Source organism: Somniosus microcephalus, chromosome 34 (genome assembly GCF_052327205.1).
Source record: "Somniosus microcephalus isolate GS21.2 chromosome 34, FLI_Smic_1.0, whole genome shotgun sequence".
Classification (NCBI taxonomy): domain Eukaryota; kingdom Metazoa; phylum Chordata; class Chondrichthyes; order Squaliformes; family Somniosidae; genus Somniosus; species Somniosus microcephalus.
The window spans coordinates 11,523,640-11,541,207 of record NC_141020.1 but is presented as its reverse complement, the minus strand read 5'-3'; the positions used below and the strand labels follow the sequence as shown (position 1 = coordinate 11,541,207).

General features: G+C 49.2%; 1 non-coding gene across 1 annotated transcript; it reads left to right on the top strand.

The window, feature by feature from the left end:
* Positions 1 to 4,488: 4,488 nt before the first annotated feature.
* trnas-cga (transfer RNA serine (anticodon CGA)) lies at positions 4,489 to 4,571 on the top strand. The gene has a single exon. It is a non-coding gene; the product is annotated as a tRNA-Ser (tRNA).
* Positions 4,572 to 17,568: the final 12,997 nt, after the last annotated feature.

Below are 17,568 nucleotides of genomic sequence, written 5' to 3'. Positions count from 1 at the left end.
CGGCTCGTGGCGATCCCCCTGGACAGCATGTACTGGCGTAGCTCTTCACTCATGAAGGACGCCCCCCTATCCGTATGGATGTAGCTCGGCATACCAAACAGGCAGAACAGGCTGTTGAGGCATTTAATGACCGTGGCGCTGGTCATGTCTGGGCAGGGGAAGGCGAATGGGAAACGGGAGTATTCGTCCACAATGTTCAGGAAGTAAACATTGCGGTCGACGGACGGGAGGGGGCCCTTGAAGTCTAAGCTGAGCCGCTCAAAGGGCCGTGTAGCTTTGATTAAGTGGGCTCTATCTGGGCGGTAGAACCGAGGCTTGCACTCAGCGCAAGTGCGGCAGTTCCTGGTCAGAGACCGAACTTCCTCAATCGAGTAGGGTAAGTTACGGGACTTTATGAAGTGGAACAGCCGCGTGACCCCTGGGTGGCAGAGGTCGTTGTGGAGGGTCTGTAGCCGATCCCCGGTGGCGCTGGCACACATCCCTCGTGAGAAGGCGTCGGGGGATTCGTTAAGGGCCCCTGGCCGGTAAATGATGTCATAATCGAAGGTGGAGAGCTCGATCCGCCACCTAAGAATCTTATCATTTTTAATCTTCCCCCTCTGTTTATTATTGAACATAAACGCTACCGACCGCTGGTCGGTAAGTAGGGTGAAGCGTTTGCCGGCTAGGTAGTGGCGCCAGTGGCGCACTGCCTCCACGATGGCTTGGGCCTCCTTTTCCACGGAGGAGTGTCTGATCTCGGGCCCTTGGAGGGTCCTCGAGAAGAAAGCTACGGGCCGCCCCGCCTGGTTGAGGGTGGCCGCCAAGGCAAAGTCAGACGCATCACTTTCCACTTGAAAGGGAGTGTTCTCATCCACTGCCTGTAGCGTGGCCCGCTCAATATCCCGCTTAATGCTTTTGAAGGCGGCGTGGGCCTCAGCAGAGAGCGGAAAAGAGGATGCTTTCAAGAGGGGGCGGGCTTTGTCGGAGTAGTTGGGGACCCATTGGGAATAATAAGAAAATAACCCCAGGCACCTTTTCAGGGCTTTGGGAGTGTTGGGCAGGGGCAGCTCCTGTAGGGGGCTCAATCGGTCGGGGTCTGGTCCGATTTCCCCATTCTCCACTACGCTGCCTAGTATGCCGAGGCGCGTGGTGTTGTAAACGCACTTGTCCTCGTTGTAAGTAAGGTTGAGTTTTTGTGCGGATTTCAGGAACCTCTTGAGGTTCGAGTCGTGATCCTGCTGGCTGTGACCGCAGATGGTGACGTTGTCGAGGTAGGGGAAGGTTGCCTGCAAGTGGTGGTCATCGACCATGCGGTCCATCTCCCTCTGGAAGACCGAGACCCCATTCGTCACCCCAAAGGGGACTCTGAGGAATTGGTAGAGGCGTCCGTTCGCCTAGAAGGCAGTGTACGGGCGGTCCTCTGGTCTGATAGGGAGCTGGTGGTACGCTGACTTGAGGTCGATGGTGGAGAAGACCCGGTATTGGGCGATTTGGTTCACCATATCTGATATGCGAGGTAGCGGGTAGGCGTCTAGTTGGGTGTACCTGTTGATCATTTGGCTATAGTCGATCACCATCCGTTTCTTCTCGCTACCCCTTACCACCACCACTTGGGCGCGCCACGGGCTGTTGCTGCGTTCAATAATGCGCTCCTTCAGGAGCCTGTCTACCTCGGTCGCGATAAACCGCCTGTCCTCCCAGCTGTACCTCCTGCTTTTGGTCGCTATTGGCCGGCAGTTAGGGGTGAGGTTCGCGAATAGCGAAGGCAGCTTTACCTTCAGGGTAGCCAGACCGCACACTGTGAGGGGCGGCTGGGACCTACCGTAATTGAGCGTGATGCTTTGGTGGTGGCACTGGAAATCCAGGCCCAAGATCACGCTCGCACATAGACTCTTCATGATTAGTAATTTAAAATTATCGTATACAGTTCCGTTAACGGACAATTGTACCGTGCAGTAACCCATAATGGTCGATGTCTGGGTTTTATCAGCCATAGAGATGGTACCCCGAGTAGGGACCACCTTTAGGGAGAGTTGTTGTGCTAGTTCAGGGTGGATAAAACTCTCCGTGCTTCCACTGTCAATTAAACATTTAACCCCACACCCGTTTACCTTGATGTCCACCATTGATTTGGATAGCGGGTGCGGCCTGGTCTGGTCCACTGTGACCGATGCCACTGTAGGGCCCTGATCGAGACAAGATGGCGTCCACGCTGTCTGCTCACAAGATGGCGGACCCCACGAGGTCGGGCAAGATGGCGTCCAAGATGGCCGCTCCCACGGCGCACACGTGGCGGTGGCGGGTTTTCCGGCGGGGTTCCCTCTGCACACCTTCCCGAAGTGCCCCTTCTTACCGCACTTAAAGCAGGTGGTGCCTTTCGCCGGGCACAGGTTTCTGGTGTGCTTCGACTGCCCGCAGAAGTAGCAGTTGGGTCCCCGACGCGTCGCGGCTGTCGTAGGGCTTCTGGGGGGAGAGCGGGGCCCCGACGGTGTCGGGCTGCCGGGCGGGGAAGATGCCTTCCAAGATGGCGGCGCCCTTGGTGCACACGTGGCGGCGTGGGCGGCGTGGGCTGAAGAGTAGGCGTCCGAGTTTCTCTGGGCCACATCCAGGGATGTGTCCACAGCCTGTTTCAGGTCCAATCCCGTTTTTTCCAGCAGTCTCTGCCGGATGTAAGTGGAGCTGAGGCCTGTGATGAAGGCATCGCGAACAAGCTCGTCAGTGTACACTGCGGCTTTTACATCTTGGCACTTGCAGTCTTTGCCAAGCGTTTTCAGGGTGACTAGGAACTCATATAGCGATTCCCCAGGTCGCTGTGCGCGAGTAGCGAGCAGATGCCTAGCATACACCTCATTCGTAGGCTGCTGGTAATGCGCCTTTAAGATGTCGCAGGCGGCCGGGTACGTGTCGGCGTCTTGGATGAGGGGGTAAACCCTGTGGCTTACCCAATTCCGCAGGATTCCGAGTTTCATACTTTCAGCGTCCGTAGCGCCTGTGACGGCTGCGGAATTGTCCAGGAAGAATTCCATACACATAAACCAGTGTCCGAAGCGTGCCGATGCGTCCGAAGCATGCTGGTCCAAATCCAAACGTTCGGGCTTCAAGAGTTGATCCATTGTGTTGAAAAGTAAGTTAATAAAATTGATGTGCCTCAATAAATCCGAGACTCAATGTTAGCGGAAGAAGACAAGGCTTTTATTAACTTAGAAGGTAACACACAATGGAGAGGTGTCTTCCATCCAGAGGTCTGCAGTACTGGATGTGAGGCACGCTGAGCCTGCTTACATAGGGGCCAGTTATGGGCGGAGCCCTACACACAATACAATACAAGGTGAGGAAACGGAACTGAGGTAAGGGAAATGAAACTGAAACTAAACCACAGTCACAGGCACAATCACACAGAGAATACAGATGAGTGATGAATGGCACATTTCATCACAGAGAAGAAGACGGATAAGTGTAAGAACTTTGGCAAATGGAGTTCAATGTAGGAAAGTGTAAGGTCATGCACTTTGGGTCCATGAAAGACAAATCAGAACATTTTCTGAATGGCGAGAGAATTGGAGCTGTGGAGGAGGAAAGGGATTTAGGAATCCATGTACACATTCACTAAAAGTTAGCACACAGATACAAAAATTAATGAAAAGGGCCAGTGGAACGTTATCTCAAGGGGGTTGGAATACAAGTGTGAGAAAGTGAAGTTTCAGTTGTACCGAGCCTTTGTCAGACCCTAGCTGGAGTACTGAGTTCTGCAGCGAGTGTCTCACCTCCTGACTCCCCAAAGCCTTTCCACCATCTACAAGGCACAAGTCAGGAGTGTGATGGAATACTCTCCGCTTGCCTGGATGAGTGCAGCTCCAACAACACTCAAGAAGCTCGACACCATCCAGGACAAAGCAGCCCGCTTGATTGGCACCCCATCCACCACCTTAAACATTCACTCCCTCCACCACCGGCGCACCGTGGCTGCAGTGTGTACCATCTACAAGATGCACTGCAGCAACTCGCCAAGGCTTCTTCGGCAGCACCTCCCAAACCCGCGACCTCCTCCACCTAGAAGGACAAGGGCAGCAGGCGCATGGGAACACCACCACCTCCAAGTTCCCCTCCAAGTCACACACCATCCTGACTTGGAAATATATCGGCAGTTCCTTCATCGTCGCTGGGTCAAAATCCTGGAACTCCCTCCCTAACAGCACTGTGGGAGCACCTTCACCACACGGACTGCAGCGATTCACCGCCACCTTCTCAAGGGCAATTAGGGATGGGCCTTGCCAGCAACGTCCGCATCCCAGGAACAAATTTTTATAAAAGTTCTGGGCACCGCCCCTCAGGAAGGGTACATTGGCCTTGGAGGGGGAGCAGCATAGATTCACCAGAATGATACCAGGGCTTAAATTATGATAGGTTGCATAAAGTTGCCATGTATTCTCTTGAGTTTAGAAGGTTGAGGGTGATCTAATCGAGGTGTTTAAAATGATAAAGGGATTTGATAGAGTAGGTAGTTCAGCTGCGATGGCTGAGTGGTTAAGGCGTTGGACTCGAAATCCAAAGGGGTTTCACCCGCGCAGGTTCGAGTCCTGCTCGCAGCAATTCGGCTACTCCTGCTCCTATGTTTCTAGATGCAGAGAACCTTGGGAGTCCAGAACAAGGCGGCGTAATCTTAAAATTAAAGCCGGGACATTTAGGAGTGAAATCGGGAAGCTTTTTCTCGCACAAAGGGCAGTGGAAATCTGGAACTCTCTGCCCCAAAAAGGCTGTGGATGCCGGGGGTCAACTGAAATTTTCCAGACTGATAGCGATAGATTTTTGTTAGGTAAGGGTATCAAGGGATTTGGAGGCAAGGCGGGTCGATGGAGTTGAGGTGCCGATCAGGCATGATCTAATTGAATGGCAGAACGGTGGCATAGTGGTTAGCACTGTTGCCTCACAGCGCCAGGGACCCGGGTTCGAATCCAGCCTCGGGCGACTGTCTGTGTGGAGTTTGCACATTCTCCCCGTGTTTGCGTGGGTTTCCTCCGGGTGCTCCGGTTTCCTCCCACAGTCCAAAGATGTGCGGGTTAGGTTGATTGGCTATGATAAATTGACCCTTAGTGTTAGGGGGATTAAATACGTGGGGTTACGGGGATAGGGTGGGATATGTGTTGGTGTAGGGGTTACGGGGATCGGGTGGGATATGTGTCGGTGCAGGCTCGATGGGCCGAAATGGCCTCTATCTGCACTGTGGGGTTTCTGTGATTCTGTGAACAGCTTCGAGGGGTTGAGTGGCCTAGCCTCCCTCCTATGTTATCATTGCTTTCAAATAAATCCATTGTATGCAAAGTGCTTTGGGATGGTTCTGACAGATATAAGGGCTTATATAAAAGCAACTCTTTATCGACATTAAGAATCCATCTGCCATTCTTTAGTCAAAGCACTTAATGGATCCAGATCCCTTATGATGTGATCAACATTTATTATCTGGCAGCTGGCACTTAGCTTGGTATCATTAGCAAATTATATACTATTACTGAAAGTGCTCTTGCCCATATTGCATATGTCATTAAAGGATCATAACAGCTCTCAAGTCTCTGTAAGTTCTTCTTATGTTCTTATGCTCTTATGAGCCTGTTGTAGAATTGACTCCCGTATCTGGGGAGAATCTTCCAACACTTTCATTGCACTTGTGGTCACAACACAAGAACTTGTGGCCGACGAGATGATTGCTCCCTCACCTCTAGCCTTTGACCTCTAACCTCTCGCTCTCTCTGACCTTTGACCTTGCTAATCTGCCTTTTACCAATACGGCGGTCAGCAAATGCTCCGTTGTCCACGCTCATCCTCCTCTGTGCAGTTCTGGCAAAAGGTCAGCGACCTGAGACGGGAACTCTGTAGGTGTCAGCCGTGGCTCAGTGGGTAGCACCCTCTCGCCTCGGAGTCAGAAGGTTGTGGGTTCAAGTCCCACTCCAGAGAATTCAGCACAAAAATCTAGGCTGATACGGCGGGAGTGCTGCACTGTCAGGAGTGCCCTCTTTCAGATGAGATGTTGAACTGAGGCCCCGTCTGCTCTATAAAGTGCCTGTAAAAGGTCCCATGGCACTATTTCAAAGAAGAGCAGCAGGAGTTCTCCTTGGTGCCCTGGTCAATACTTATCCCTCAATCAACATTTATAATGGGGAACAAAGACATGGCAGACCAATTAAATACATACTTTGGTTCTGTCTTCACAAAGGAGCACACAAATAACCTCCCAGAGATGTCGGGGAACATAGGGTCTAATGAGAGGGAGGAACTGAAAGAAATCAGTATCTGTAGGGGAATGGTGTTAGAGAAATTGACGGGATTGAAGGCCGATAAATCCCCAGGGCCTGATAATCTACATCTTAGGGTACATAAGGAAGTGGCCCTAGAAATAGTAGATGCATTGCTGATCATCTTCCAACATTTGATGGAATCTGGAACAGTACCCATGGATTGGAGGGTAGCTAATGTAACCCCACTATTCAAAAAAGGTGGTAGAGAGAAAACGGGGAATTATAGACCGGTAAGCCTGACATCGGTAGTGGGGAAAATGCTAGAGTCCATTATAAAAGATGTAATAGCAGAGCACTTGGAAAACAGTGACAGGATCGGACAAAGTCAACATGGATTTACAAAAGGTAAATCGTGCTTGACTACTCTACTGGAATTTTTTGAGAATGTAACTGGTAGAATAGATAAGGGAGAACCAGTGGATGTGGTGTATTTGGACTTTCAGAAGGCTTTCGATAAGGTCCCGCATAAGAGATTAGCGCGTAAAGTTAAGGCACATGGGATTGGGGGCAAGGTATTGACTTGGATAAAGAACTGGTTGGCAGACAGGAAGCAAAGAGTTGGAATAAACGGCTCTTTTTCCGAGTGGCAGGCAGTGACTAGTGGGGTACCGCAGGGATCGGTCCTAGGACCCCAGCTATACACAATATATATAAATGATCTAGACGAGGGAACTAGATGTAATATCTCCAAATTTGCAGACGACACAAAGCTGGGTGGGCGTGTGTGCTGTGAGGAGGATGCCGAGAAACTCCAGTATGATTTGGACAGGTTGGGTGATTGGGCAGAAGCATGGCAGATGCAGTATAATGTGGATAAATGCGAGGTTATCCACTTTGGTGGCAAAAACAGGAAGGCAGATTATTATCTGAACAGCAATAGATTGGGAGAAGGGGAAGTGCAACAAGACCTGGGTGTCCTTGTGCACCAGTCGCTGAAGGTAAGCATGCAGGTGCAGCAGGCGGTTAAGAAGGCAAATGGTATGTTGGCCTTCGTAGCGAGAGGGTTCGAGTACAAGAACAAGGATGTCTTGCTGCAATTGTACAGGGCCTTGGTGAGACCACACCTTGAGAATTGTGTGCAGTTTTGATCGCCTTATCTGAGGAAGGATGTTCTTGCCATGGAGGGAGTGCAGCAAAGATTCACCAGACTGATACCTGGGATGGCAGGAATGACGTATGAGGAGAGATTGGGTCGATTGGGCTTGTACTCACTGGAGTTTAGAAGAATGAGAGAGGATCTCATTGAAACTTATAAAATTCTAACAGGACTGGACAGACTGGATGCAGGAAGGATGTTCCCAATGGCCGGGGAGTCCAGAACCAGAGGTTACAGTCTAAGGATAAGGGGTAAGCCATTTAGGACAGAGATGAACATAAGAACATAAGAAATAGGAGCAGGAGTAGGCCAATCGGCCCCTCGAGCCTGCTCCGCCATTCAATAAGATCATGGCTGATCTGATCCTAACCGCCAATCCACTATCACAGAACCATCTCCTGAATCTAACAGAATTAGACACACGAAATAGGAGCAGGATCAGGCTACACGGCCCCTGGGCCCGCTCCGCTACCCACAGGGCCATGACTGATCCGAACCTAGACTCATGTCCAAATTCCTGCCCGCTTCCCGTAACCCTTAATTCCCTTTACTTCTAGGAAACTGTCTATTTCTGTTTTAAATTTATGTAATGATGTAGCTTCGACAGCTTTTTGGGGCAGCATATTCCATGGACCTACCACCCTCTGAGTGAAGTAGTTCCTCCTCATCTCAGTTTTGAAAGAGCAGCCCCTTATTCTAAGACTATGCCCCCTAGTTCTAGTTTCACCCATCATCGGGAACATCCTCCCCGCATCCACCCGATCCAACCCCTTCACAATCTTATATGTTTCAATAAGATCGCCTCTCATTCTTCTGAACTCCAATGAGTAGAGTCCCAATCTACTCAACCTCTCCTCATATGTCCATCCCCTCATCCCTGGGATTAACCGAGTGAACCTTCTTTGTACTGACTCGAGAGCAAGTATGTCCTTTCTTAAGTATGGACACCAAAACTGTACGCAGTATTCCAGGTGCGGTCTCACCAATACCTTGTACAACTGAAGCAATACCTCCCTATTTTTATATTCTATCCCCCTAGCAATGAAAGCCAACATTCCATTGGCCTTCTTAATCACTTGCTGCACCTGCATACTAACCTTTTGAGTTTCGTGCACCAGGACCCCCAGGTCCCTTTGTACTTCAGTACTTTCCAGTTTCTTGCCATTAAGATAATAACTTGCTCTACGATTTTTCCTGCCAAAGTGCATAACCTCACACTTTCCAATATTGTATTCCATCTGCCAAATCTCTGCCCACTTACTTAGCCTGTCTATGTCCCCTTGCAGGTTTTTTATGTCCTCCTCACTCACTACTTTCCCTCCCATCTTAGTATCATCTGCAAACTTTGATATGAGGAGGAATTTCTTCACCCAGAGAGTGGTGAACCTGTGGAATTCTCTACCACAGAGGCAGTGGAGGCCAATTCATTAAATATATACAAGAAGGAGTTGGATATATTTCTTAAGGCTAAAGGGATATGGGGAGAAGGCAGGGACAGGGTACTGAATTTGGATGATCAGCCATGATCTCATTGAATGGTGGAGTAGGCTCGAGGGGCCGAATGGCCTACTCCTGCTCCTATCTTCTATGTTTCTATGTAACATCACTAGCAAAACACAGATGATCTGGTCATTATTCCATTGCTGTTTGTGGGAGCTTGCTGTGCGCAAATTGGCTGCTGTGTTTCCTACATTACAACAGTGACTTCACTTCAAAAAGTATTTAATTGGCTTTAAAGCGCTTTGGGACGTCCAGTAGTCGTGAATAGGTGCTATAGAAATGCAAGTCTTTATTTTTTTCTCTCTCCACAAATACTGCCTGACCTGTTGAGTATTTCCAGCATTTTCTGTTTATACAGTACTTGTTTATACATTCTCACTTTGTTGAATCAAGGCCTCCTATGCTAACTCATTCGCTCCTTCCCTTTCCTGCTACAATCTACAAGTTTTTAAAATCTATCCTTGGCGTCACGTAATTACCACCTTCGGATTCTCTGTTATGGGCCGTTTTGCAATTCGGAAAAAGTAAGCAATCACTGGCCAGGGAAGGATTTATAACGCGGAGAAAAAGCAGGGAAAGTGAGCTAAATAAAGAGCATAGAAACATCATGAACAACGGCTTGCTGGGCCGGCCGGGGCCTGCGGAACGAGACGCCGCGAGCGTCAGGGACGGAGCAGGGTGAAGGGGAGTACGCTGGAGCAATAAATGAACCTCAGCGAGCAGGAGGCACAGGAGACGGTAGCAGATGTGAGGGGGCTGGCCCCCTTCCATTAGGGTCGCCAACTCTGGTCGGACGCAGCACACGACTCCCTCCCTCCAACCGATCCTGCTTTCCTATTGGTCAGCCAACATGTCCATTCTCATTGTGCCGCGCATTTCCCACAGCCAATCGGAAAGCGAACAGACTCTTCATTGTCTGACTGGAATACAACCACAGCAACAACAACCTGCATTTATACAGCGCCTTTAACGTAGTCAAACGTTCCAAGGCGCTGCACAGGAGCGGTTATCGAACAAAATTTGACGTCGAGCCACATAAGGAGAAATTAGGGCAGATGACCCAAAAGCTTGGTCAAAGAGGTAGGTTTTAAGAAAGACTTGCATTTCTATAGCGCCTTTCACGACCACCGGATGTCTCAAAGCCCTTTACAGCCAATGAAGTACTTTTTTTTTGCAGTGCAGTCACTGTTGTAATGTGTGAAACGCCAATTTGTGCACAGCAAGGTCCCACAAACAGCAATGTGATAATGACCACATTATGTTGGTTGAGGGATAAATATTGGCCCCAGGACACCAGGGATAACTCCCCTGCTCTTCTTCGGAATAGCGCCACGGGATCTTTTACATCCACTTGAGAGAGCAGACGGGGCCTCGATTTAACGTCTCATCCGAAAGACAGCACCCCTGACAGTGCAGCACTCCCTCAGCACTGCACTGGGAGTGTCAGCCTAGCTTTATGTGCTCAAGTCCCTGGAGTGGGACTTGAACCCACAGTCTTCTGACTCAGAGGCAAGTGTGCTGCCCACTGAGCCACAGCTGACAAGAAGCGTCTTAAAGGAGGAGAGAGAGGCGGAGAGGTTTAGGGAGGGAATTCCAGAGCTTAGGGCCCGGGCAGCTGAAGACACGGCCGCCAATGGTGGAGCGATTAAAATCAGGGATGTGCAATAGGCCAGAATTGGAGGAGCGCAGAGATCTCGGGGGGCGGGGGTTGTGGGGCTGGAGGAGAATATTCTTGACTGTCAGTCAAACACAATTTTCTTTCACCACTCCACCACTTTAATAACTAACAAACAAAAGTGTTGAAAGAAAACACTTTTCTCCTGGCTCGCAGTGTCCTGGAGGTCAACCTTCAACTCCTGGAGACTCCAGGGCAACCCTGGAGGGGTTGGCAAGTCCTCTACCTTCTATCTGAGTGCTGTCACTTAATGACCCAGCTGACATTTAGGACAGGGAGGGAGGGGGTTAAGATCTTAAAAAGCAAATGTATAAATATGCAGTATTTAAATAATCTGCCCGATTTACAAGTCGCCTGCCATGTGGGAAATACAAGTGGGACCCTTTTGAACTTTCGTCAGCTCAGCTTCCATTTCACACATCGATGAATGGCCGACATATCTCCACGTTGTCAGAAAAAGCAATTTAAGCTTTCAAAATAAAGAATTGCAGGGTGCTTTGGCAGGAGTTTAAAGTGGAGCCCGTGGATTCACAAAGACACGACAACTGGCCCTGGCCCACTCTGCAGGTCAGTGATAAAGGGGCTGCGCATTACGCTCAAAGGCGACTGACTCACTCGCTGCAGCTAGGAGGTATTCATGACAAGGCCAAGTGTCACCAAGGAGACAGCACTCTTCCCTCTCCCTCTGCTCATTGTGCTGTTATTACTATTCAAATTAGGCGATTGTTGACAGACCCAGGAAAGGTTCATCATTATTAGAAAAGGTTAACAATTAGAAAAGGCAGAAAGGACTGATTAAACCCTGAGGTTCAGCATTATTAAAAGATCACTGTACTTTCAAAGTAATTCATTGTGTGAATTTTTTTTAATTCATTCTCGGGATGTGGGCATCGCTGGCAAGGCCGGCATTTATTGCCCTTGTTGCCCTTGAGAAGGTGGTGGTGAGCCGCCCTCTTGAACCGCTGCAGTCCCGTGTGGTGAAGGTGTTCCCACAGTGCTGTTAGGGAGGGAGTTCCAGGATTTTGACCCAGCAACGATGAAGGAATAGAATCATAGAACGATACAGCACAGAAGGAGGCCATTCAGCCCATCGTGCCTGTGCCGGCTCTTTGAAAGAGCTCTCCAATTAATCCCCACTCCCCCTGCTCTTCCCCCACAGCCCCTGCAAATTTTTCATTTTCAAGTATTTATCCAATTCCCTTTTTTGAAAGTCACTATTGAATCTGCTTCCACCGCCCTTTCAGGCAGCGCGTTCCAGATCACAACAGCTCGCTGCGTGAAAATAGTTCTCCTCAGCTACACCTTTGGCTTTTTTGCTCCATGCACGACCAACCCCCTCCCCCCCCACCCCCACCCCCACAATCACTCAGATATCATCAATCTGCTCCGATGACGAGGCACATCTCCCATTCCTAGCCTCACCTCACCCCCTTGGAGGAGACGGTGCAGGCCATTCTTAGCAGGGCCATGGCTGAGCCCTTGGCCAGCGGCGGGGGCTGAAAGGATACAAGATGCTGGTATCCTCATACGTTATCCTCCTTCTGGCATGCACCTTGACATGAATCAGTCATTCATGAAAGAAAGACTTATGAAATAATACTGAGCGGCCTGCGGGTGGCGCTGTCCAGGGAGAGTATAAATACTCGGGCACGGGCCCAGCTTGCGCAGGACATTCTTAATAGGAACTGGCGAAGGACACAACTAGACCTCCATGTTGTAAAACAGTTGATTAAAGCTTTGTTGAACGCTTAGGCCAAGTGCCTAGTAGTTTTCTTACGGCACACCTCTTGCTTTCCCGCCCTCCCCTCACCACAACTCCACACTTGTGCCTTCCTCATTTCGGCCGCTATATGTCGAAGCTGGGATGGCCGGTGACCTGGGACGTTCTGAGAGGCTTCAACGTGATAATGGGCGACCTAATTACGAGCACTTATGTTAACTTGTCTGAGGTGAATTCTAAACTTAACAAGCCCCAAGCTAACTTTAGGTCTCATTTCTCTTCAGTGCTTCTGGGAGGTGCCAATGACAAGGCAGCCTCTCCGCGTTGTTCCCACTTCTCCGGAAATGCGGTGGGAATCCAGTTTGCACGCGAAGACGGAAATCCCGTCGCACTGCTGGCGAAGTAACAGTGGCGGTGCAGGAGCAGCTCCTAGGAAATTCCCGGCCGAGGTGTCAATTTTCAGTCACGAGGCAGACTCCGACCCAAGGTGTCGCCTTGTACCGAAATAATTAATACAAAAAGCAAAATACTGCGGGTGCTGGAAATCTGAAATAAAAACAGAGGATGCTGGAAATACTCAGCAGGTCAGGCAGCATCTGTGGAGAGAGAAACAGAGTTAACGTTTCCGGTCGATGACCCTTCATCAGAACTGGAAAAAGTTGGAGATGGAACAGATTTTTAAGCAAGTGTAGGGGCTGGGAAAGGGGGGAGGGGAGGAAAGAACAAAAGGGGAAGGTCTGTGATAGGATGGAAGGCAGGAGAGATTAAGAGATACGATAGCAAAATACCGCGGATGCTGGAAATCCGAAATAACAACAGAAAACGCTGGAAAAACTCAGCAGGCCAGGGCAGCATCCGTGGAGAGAGAAACAGAGTTAACGTTTCGGGTCGAAACCCTTCGTCAGAACTGAGAGAAAAGGCAGGAAATGAAACAAAAGGCAGTTTGGGGGCTGGGAAATGGGGGAGGGGATGAAAGAAGAGACATTAAGAGATATTCAAGGTGAGACGAGATGGTAATAGGACAGGTAAAGAAACAGACAATGGCTCTAGATGAAGTGTGAAATGCGCTGGCAGAGTGAGAGACAGTTGCCATGTGGGAGAGAGAAAGAAAAAAGAGATTAAGAGACTCTATTAGGGATGATGGTGCGAGGCAAAAGGAGATGGTAATGGGACAAGTTAAGAAACAAAAGCTGACTCTAGATGAGGTGTAAATGGCGATGGCAGAATCATCAACAGCTGCCATGGGAGAGAGAAAAAATGAGAAAAACAAGATAGGGGCCGAGGTTATGGTCTGAAATTGTTGAACTCGATGTTGAGTCCAGAAGGCTGTAAAGTGCCTAATCGAAAGATGAGGTGCTGCTCCTCGAGCTTACGCTGAGCTTCGTTGGAACAGTGTAAGAGGCCAAGGGCGGGAGTGGAGCGGAGAATTAAAGTGACCAAAATAATTAATGTTGATTAACAACATCAAGATGCATCCATTGCACAGGTTGGTAACGAAAGAAAGATTTGCATTTATATAGCGCCTTTCACCACCTCAGGACGTCCCGAGGTGCTTTACAGCCAATGAGGTACTTTTTGAAGTGTAGCCACTGTTGTAATGTAGGAAACGCGGCAGCTAATTTTTGCACAGCAAGCTCCCACAAACAACAGTGAGATAATGACCAGATCATCTGTTTTAGTGATGTTGGCTGCAAGGTAAAAAATTGTTCAGGACACCGGGGAGAACTCCCCCTCCTCTTCTTCAAATTGTGTCATGGCAGCATTTACATCCACGTTGAACAGTCAGACAGGGAAAGAAAAGAAAGACTTGCATTTATATAGTGCCTTTCACAGCCAGCGGACGTCCCAAAGCCCTTTACAGCCAATAAAAAACTTTTGAAGTGTAGTCACTGTTTTAATGTGGGAAAGGCGGCAGCCAATTTGCACACAGCAAGCTCCCACAAACAGCAATGTGATAATGACCAGATCATCTGTTTTTTGTTATGTTGGTTGAGGGATAAATATTGGCCCCAGGACTCCCCTACTCTTCTTCGAAATAGCGGCCATGGAATCTTTTACGTCCACCTGAGAGAGCAAACGGGGCCTCGGTTTAACGTCTCATCCAAAAGACGGCATCTCCGACAGTGCAGCACTCCCTCAGCACTGACACTGGGAGTGTCAGCCCAGCTTTATGTACTCAAGTCTCTGGAGTGGGACTTGAACCCACAACCTTCTGACTTAGAGGTGAGTGTGCGGCCCACTGAGCCACAGGGCCTTATTTTTAAACTTATTGAAATGACTGTAGCACTCAACAACAACAAACTGCATTTGTATAGCGCCTTAATAGAATCATAGAATGGTTACAGCACAGAAGAAGGCCATTCGGCCCGTGGAGCCCCTGCCAGCTCTCTGCAAGAGCACTTCAGCTCGTCCCACTCCCCCGGCCCTTTCCCCGTAGCCCTGCAACATTTTTTTTCCTTTAATGTAGTAAAACGTTCCACGGTGTTTCACAGGAGCGATTATTAAACAAAATCTGACCCCGAGCCACATATGGAGATACGAGGACAGGTGACCAAAAGCTTAATCCAAGAGGTCGGTTTTAAGGAGCATCTTCAAGGAGGAAAAGAGGTAATTCCAGAGCTTAGGACCGAGACGGCTGAAGGCGTGGCCTCCAATGGTGGGGTGAAGGAAATCGGGGATGTGCAAGAGGCCAGAATTGGAGGAACACAGAGATCTACGAAGGGTTGTAAGGCTGCACCCTCAGCACTGGACCAGAGTGCCAGCCTAGATGATGGGGTTCAGGTGCAGCAATTGGGCTTGAACCCACTGACGTACGAAAACTACTAGGCACTTGGTGCAGTATCACCGAGTGTGGTACTGACTCACCAGAAGGTCCCAAGTTATCTGATCTCAATTGGGCCACAAAGTTGGCCTGGGGCTATTGGCCGGGATTCTTGCCCTGAAGACGTGAAAGGTTCTTATATAAATGCATGCCTGTCTTCCTTTAGCTTAAATTGAATGAACAAACAACCAACAAACTTGCATTTCTATAGCGCCTTTCACAACCTCAGGACCTCCCAAAGCCCTTTACAGCCAATGAAGTACTTTTGAAGTGTAGTCGCTGTTGTAATGTCGGAAACGCAGCAGCCAGTTTGCGCACAGCAAGCTCCCACAGACGAGATATGACCAGATAATTTGGTTTAGTGATGTTGGTTGAGGGATAAATATTGGCCCCAGGACACAACACCCCCGCCAATCTTCAAATAGTGGCCGCGGGATCTCTGACATCCACCGGAGAGGGCCGACGTTACCTCGGGTTTAACGCCTCCTCCGACAGTGCGGCACTCCCTCAGTACTGCACAGGTGTGTCAACCTAGATTTTTGTGCTCGAGTCTCTGGAGTGGGACTCGAACCCACGACCTTCTGACTCAGAGTCGAGAGTGCAGCCCACTGAGTCACGACTGACACATGAATGAAGGAAGGTCCAATTTGCAAGTATCTTGAATACTTCTTATGAAAGGTACAGATTCTGACATTTTCCATTTGATATTGCTGACCTTCAAAAGGACATCAAAAGACCATATGATTATCAGCACATTGAGGGTGTTGACACTTCAATCGATGATGTGATCGCGTGGGGGGGGATTGAAGATAGACGGTGGAAGCAGGTAGTATTGATTCATCCAAATGCCAATTAGACAGATTCTCTTTCAGAAAATAACACTGTGGGATACAGTGTCGGAGTAATTTGAGGCATGACTTGTGGTACGCGTAGCGGGCTTGGGAGGAACAGGTGACTTTGGACCTATGGTTCCAAAAGCTCTCCACCGCTGGGGGGTTTCCTCAGCTCACCTGAGTCAGAAGGTCATGGGTTCAAGTCCCACTCCAGAGACTTGGGCTGACACTCCCAGTGCGGTGCTGAGGGAGCGCTGCACTGTCGGAGGTGCCGTCTTTTGGATGAGGCGTTAAACCAAGTGGACACCCTCTCAGGTGGACATAAAAGATCCCATGGCACTATTTCGAAGAAGAGCAGGGGGGTTCTCCCCGGTGTCCTGGGGTCAATATTTATCCTTCAATCAACATCATTAAAAGCAGATTATCTGGCCATTATCACATTGCTGTTTGTGGGATCTTGCTGTGCGCAAATTGGCTGCCGCGTTTCCTACATTACAACAGCGACTACACTTCAAAAGTACTTTGTTGGCTGTAGAGCTCTTTGGGACATCCTGAGGTCGTGAAAGGCGCTATAGAAATGCAAGTCTTTCTTATTTTCATGTCTGGGTCTGTTGTAGGCTAATTGATAGAGATTGGTCGCTGTGATTAGTTAATAACTCCATTATCGTTGGATCACGTGACTGCCAGGATGGTAGAAGGCGAATTAGATGGACCGTGGTCTTATTTCGTCCCAGCAGTTCCTATGTACTCGAAATGACTTGAAGATTGAAGCTGAAACCTAATAAGGGTCAATGTGTACTTGGAGTCACTAAACTGGCACTTGTTGCTAACATCATTGACGTACGAAAACTACTAGGCACTTGGTCTAAGCGTTAAACAAAGCTTTAATCAATTGTTTTACAACATGGAGATCTAGTTGTGTCCTTCACTAGTTCCTGTTAAGAATGTCCTGCGCAAGCTGGGCCCGTGCCCGAGTATTTATACTCTCCCTGGACAGCGCCACCCGCAGGCCGCTCAGTATTATTTCATAAGTCTTTCTTTCATGAATGACTGATTCATGTCAGCCATCCTCAGTGAAGTCATGAAACCTGAGGAGGTGAAGTTCTCAGCTATTGAGGGCATGTCAGGCCCACAGCGCACTGAGCGATGTGCCGAGCAATGGTTAATTATTTCTACCAAGCCTTTCCCGAAGAAGTGTCGGCTCCTGGGAAACGGTTACGCAAGGCAGCAGAATCGAGCTGGAGTCAAGAAGAGGAGGAAATGCGGGAGACTGCTAATGGAAGAACCAGCCACGGAATTCTTGAAAAACCAATAAAAATTTCGACTGATGAACCTCAAGATTAGGGGCCTTGCTGCTGCCAAAGTGTGGTGATCGGTGGCAGCCTGTCGTTTTCGCAAGACTCTCATTGACTGATGCAGGGACAAGATATACACGGACCGAGAAGGAACTGTTCAGTATTGTGCAGGGTTCAGACAGTTGGTGTATGGCCTTACTGCTAGCGAGGAGACAGACCATAAGGCGCTTAACGCTCTATGAAATCTTTGATTGGTGATCCTTTGAAAATACAAAGAATTGATGCTCGCGCGAAAGGGCTTGTGAGGAGAAAGCGAAGCAATGGGATTAGCACAGAGCCAACACCGACACAATTGG